The following is a 5,976-nucleotide window of genomic DNA, read 5'->3' as shown; positions in this document are numbered from 1 at the left end:
GCTTAAACAAGCAGCTCGTCTGAAACGAACTGCAATAAGCCAACGATTGTGAAGTCCAAGCTTCTAAAGATGATACAAGACCACAATTCGGCTTAAAAATCAAGCACTTCGTCTGAAACGAACTGCAACGAAAGTCCGATTCTCGCGATAAAACTTGCCTGAATTAGGACAAGGGAAAGTCCGATCCACGCGATAAAACTCGCCGAATTAGGACAAGGGAAAGTCCGATCCCCAAATTAGGACAACGGAAAGTCCGATCCGAGCGATAAAACTCGCCAAATTAGGACCAAAGACGAGTCCGGTCAAAGATGTTTATTTCATCAGCCCAAAGACGAGTCCGGTCAAAGATGTTTATTTCATCAGACCAAAGCCAAGTCCGGTCAAAGAAGAGTTCACTTCATCAGACCGAGGACAAACATCAACTTACCCCGTACCTTTATCCAGAATGCCGAAGTGATTCACTTCACTTTTCGGGGGGGGGGGGTAGTGATGGAGTACGTACTAAACAAGCCCAACAGCAGCAAAGCCCATCAGCCTAAAGCCCAAGAAAGAGTATCAGTTCGGCATGATTAAAGAGTATCAGTCCGGCATGACTAAAGAGTTCAGTTCGGCACAACCAAAGAGTTCGGCCCCAGCCTACAGCTCGGTAAAAGCCAACCAATCAAACTCTGCTCTCAGGTCGGCATCAAGCTCTACTCTCAGATCGGCAAAAGCTGCTCGGCAATAATTCAGCAGTTCGGTCTCAGTATTCGACCGAACTAGGAGATAGTGGACTCATGCAGGATTTCCACCTCCACCACCCACGATCTATTTAGTGGTGTCAAGCAGTCATTAACTCATGCAGAATAGTGGACCCATGCAAGATCGCCACGATCTCCACGACATCCACTACCTAGTAAATGGCTGCATGCCACGATCTAGGTTCAATGTATAAATAGAACCTAGATCAGATAGATAGGGTTAAGTTCTAAATAGACTCTCTCGCTTTCTAGAGATAAAATACAAAATGGCAAGTCTGTATTGTAAGCTGTAAGAAAACAGATCAAGCAATACAACTCTGCCCTCGTTTCTTCCCGTGGACGTAGATTTACCTCAGTAAATCGAACCACGTAAAATCTCTGTGTCGTGATCTGCATTTTCCTGCATTCATCACCATCAAAAATTCGCCGATTCATCACTCTTCTTCTTTATACAAAATGCAGTATTTTGGTATTGTTCAAAACGACATATTTTATTAAAATAAAAAATAAATAAGAAAAAATTATTAAAAGATTATATGATTATGAACGATTGAGAAAAATTAAAACTTCATCATTTTAATATTCTGATTTCTAATTTTATAGAATTGATCAGATTTTGAATAAGTAGTATAATTTAAATGGCTATTAACCGGATTGTTTTTTATACAAAGTTTATTTTCAATTTTTCCGTCGAAGACTATAAGTCATTGAGAAATATTAGTAGATAAATTATAAATTAAGGTGAAAACTTGGGCTATGTTTGGGACCTTTAACTCAAATTTAATAAACGGAATTAATCAAAATACGAACTAATATGATACGATTATATCTTCCAAATATCTCACATATCTTTATTATTATATTACTATATCTTTTCCGTATCTTTATTATCTTGTTTAGTAAGTTAGGTTATTCATAGGAGTATTATAAATAGAACCTATTGTTATTCTCATTATGGAATCAATGAAATCATAATTATTGTCTTTTATCTTTATTTAGTTTTTCCGTTTATAATTTTCGATTGTCGACAGAGCACGGTTTCTCTGCGACTTTCTTTATCTTTTTCACTTGATAAGGGTCTTTCCCTTATCAATTGGTGCTTTGTCTTTCCCTTATCAATTGAAAAAGATAAAGAAAGTCGCAGAGAAACCGTGCTCTGTCGACAATCGAAAATTATAAACGGAAAAACTAAATAAAGATAAAAGACAATAATTATGATTTCATTGATTCCATAATGAGAATAACAATAGGTTCTATTTATAATACTCCTGTGAATAACCTAACTTACTAAATGATGGTTTGGCGAATTTTTGATGGTAATGAATGCAGGAAAATACAGATCACGACACAGAGATTTACGTGGTTCGATTTACTGAAGTAAATCTACGTCCACGGGAAGAAAAGAGGGCAGAGTTGTATTGCTTGATCTGTTTTCTACAGCTTACAATACAGACTTGCTATGTGATCCTTTTGTCTCGAGAGCTTCTTTAGAACTTACCCTTTTCTATCTGATCTAAGTTCTATTTATACATTGAACTAAGATCGTGGCTTGCATCACCACTAATGATGGTTGTGGATGTCGTGGAGGTCATGGAGATCCTGCATGGGTCCACTATCTTGCATGAGATCCTGCATGAGTCCACCATCTCTGTACTTGGTCCACTATCCTGCATGTGATCCTGCATGAGTTGACTATCTTCCAGTTCGGTCGAATACTGAGACCGAACTGCTGAACTATTGCCGAGCAGCTTTAGCCGATCTGAGAGTAGAGCTTGACTGGTCGGCTTTTACCGAGCTGTAGGCTGGGGCCGAACTCTTTGGTAATGCCGAACTGATACTCTTCCTTGGGCTTTGGGCTGATGGGCCGTCACTGCTGTTGGGCTTGTTTAGTCCGTACCCCATCACTACCCCCCCCGAAAAACGAAGTGAATCACTTCGGCGAAGCGAGTCACTTCGGCATTCTGGATAAAGGTACGGGGTAAGTTGATGTTTGTCCTCGGTCTTATGAAGTAAACTCTTCTTTGACCGGACTTGGTTTGTGTCCTAATTTGGTGAGTTTTATCGCTCGGATCGGACTTTCCGTTGTCCTAATTTGGGGATCGGACTTTCCCTTGTCCTAATTCGGCGAGTTTTATCGCGTGGATCGGACTTTCCCTTGTCCTAATTCAGGCAAGTTTTATCGCGTGAATCGGACTTTTGTTGCAGTTCGTTTCAGACGAAGTGCTTGATTCTTAAGCTGAATTGTGGTCTTGTATCCTCTTTAGAAGCTTGGACTTCACAATCGTTGGCTTATTGCAGTTCGTTTCAGACGAACTGCTTGTTTAAGCTGAATTGTGGTCTTGTATCCTCTTTAGAAGCTTTGACTTCACAATCGTTGGCTTATTGCAGTTCGTTTCAGACGAACTGCTTGTTTAAGCTGAATTGTGGTCTTGTATCCTCTTTAGAAGCTTTGACTTCACAATCGTTGGCTTATTGCAGTTCGTTTCAGACGAACTGCTTGTTTAAGCTGAATTGTGGTCTTGTATCCTCTTTAGAAGCTTTGACTCACAATCGTTGGCTTGTATATGTTCTAAGAAGGGGATCAGCCTTCGAAGAACAAGATACCTCAGTAACATTTGTAAGAGACGACACGCACAGACAAAACACACAGACAAAACGCACAGAGACAAACAAAGACCAAGCAAACCAAAGAAAGCACATTGACCGAACAGGACTCAAGACTGACTGACCGGACTGTCTCTTACAAATGGAACTTCTTGAGGTTGGAAATGTGCCATGTTCGGGGTACCTGTTCTCCTGACATGTGAGCCAATTTGTAAGACCCTTTGCCGAGGACTTCTGACACCCGATACGGACCTTCCCATGTGGGTTCGAGCTTGCCCAGCTTTTCTGCTCGGCTTACTTCGTTGTTTCTCAAGACGAGATCTCCCATTTGAAATTGCAGCTTCTTCACCCTTTGGTTGTAATACCGGGCTACTTGCTCCTTGTACTTGGCTGCTTTTATGCATGCCAATTCTCTTCTTTCTTCGGCAAGATCTAGCTCGGCTCTCAGTCCGTCGTCATTCATTTCTGCTGAGAAATTTAGAGTTCGGGGACTGGGTATGCCGATCTCCACCGGAATCACGGCTTCAGTGCCGTACACAAGACTGTACGGAGTTTCACCGTTGGAGGTTGTGGGTGTAGTTCGGTAGGACCATAGGACTTGAGGGAGATTTTCTACCCATTGTCCTTTGGCTTGTTCTAACCGAGCTTTTAACCCTTTCACCAGGATACGATTTGTTACCTCCGTTTGTCCGTTTGCTTGTGGATGAGAGACCGAAGTGAACCGCTGTTGAATATTCAGCTCTTGGCACCAATTCTTGAACGTCTTGTCGGTGAACTGAGTCCCGTTATCCGAGATGAGGATGTGGGGTATGCCAAATCGGCACACTATGTTCTTCCAGACGAAATCCAATGCCTTCGAGCTCGTTATCGTAGCTAATGGTTCAGCTTCCACCCACTTCGTAAAGTAGTCCACGGCAACGATTAGGAATTTTATTTGCCGAGGAGCTTGTGGTAGTGGTCCTACTATGTCTATACCCCATTGCATAAAAGGCCAAGGCTTTGCATAGTGGATAGATCGGTCTGCGGCATCCTTGGGATATTTGCATGGATTTGGCACTTCGGGCATGTCTTGACGAGCTGCACTGCTTCTTGTACCAAGGTTGGCCAATAATATCCCCATCTTAGAACTTTTTTAGCTAAAGCTCTAGCTCCGATGTGGCTGCCGCACGATCCTTCATGAACTTCTCTGAGGATGTAGTCCGTCTCTTCTGGCCCTATACATCGTAATAACGGCTGAAGGTAGGACTTTCTGTATAAGACTCCTCCATGAAGTTCGTACCGAAGTGCTCGGCATGTGATTTTCCGAGCTTCTCTCTTATCCTCGGGCAGTTGTCCTTGATCTAGATACTGTAAGATCGGCGTCATCCAGTTCGGCGAGCTGGTTACTGAATGTACCTCAGCTTCATCAATGCTTTGATGCATCAATTCCTCCACCTTTGAGCTTGGACATGCGGCTAACTTACTTAAAGTATATGCTCGGCTGTTTTCTGCTCTGGGAATGCGGATTATCCGAAAATAAGAGAAACTTCGGCTAATGCTTTGCGCTTTGTCTAAATATTTCCTCATCCTCTCATCACGGGCTTCACTTGTACCCAACATGTGATTCACTATGACTTGTGAATCACAATGGATTTTGAGAGACTTGATACATAGACTTTGCGCTAGCTGGAGTCCGGCAAGGAGGGCTTCGTATTCGGCTTCGTTATTAGTGGTTGGGAATGAGAACCGAAGTGAATAGGTTACCTCGTGTCCATCGGGAGCGATAAGCAGAATACCAGCTCCACTTCCCGTTTTATTCGAAGCTCCATCTACGAATCCGCTCCAGCAGTCCGACGGCTCTTCTTCGGATTCCAAGGGCTGTGCTAGTTCGGCATTGGCAGAATTTTTCTGTTCGGCAATGACAGGGATTGCTTGATCGAACTTGGCCTCTGCAAGAAAATCTGCCAAGGCTTGTCCCTTGATGGCTTTTCGAGGTAGGTACTCGATTGAGTGTTCTCCCAGCTCTATGGCCCATTTGGCGATTCTGCCTGATGCTTCTGGCTTGGTCAAAACTTGCCGAAGAGGCAGATCGGTTAAGACGCATACCTTGTGAGCATAGAAGTATGGCCGCAGTCTCCTTGCTGCATTTACTAACGCCAGAGCAATTTTTTCCAGAGGTTGATACCTTGTTTCTGGACCTCTTAATGCTCGGCTTGTAAAGTAGATGGGAAACTGCTTTAGGCCTTCTTCTCGTACAAGCACCGCGCTAATGGTTTGATCGGATGCCGCTAAGTATAAGAAAATCACTTCGGCATCTGTTGGAGCAGAGAGAATTGGAAGCTCGGCTAAATAACTTTTGAGCTCGTCAAAAGCCTTTTTCTGCTCGGCTCCCCACTCAAACTTTGGTGCCTTTTTTAACACTTTGAAGAACGGCAGTTGCTTTTCGGCTGCTTGGGAAAGGAATCTATTCAATGCGGCTAGACATCCAGTTAGTCTTTGCACATCGTGTATGGATTTCGGCATCGCCATGTTCTGAATAACTTGAACTTTTGAGGGATTTGCCTTGAGTCCGTCCTTTGAAACCCAACAACCCAGAAATTTTCCCGAATCTACCAAAAAGGTACATTTTTGGGGGTTGAGTTTGAGGTTGGCT

Source organism: Salvia splendens, chromosome 16 (assembly GCF_004379255.2).
Source record: "Salvia splendens isolate huo1 chromosome 16, SspV2, whole genome shotgun sequence".
NCBI lineage: Eukaryota > Viridiplantae > Streptophyta > Magnoliopsida > Lamiales > Lamiaceae > Salvia > Salvia splendens.
This window is presented reverse-complemented; position numbering follows the sequence as displayed.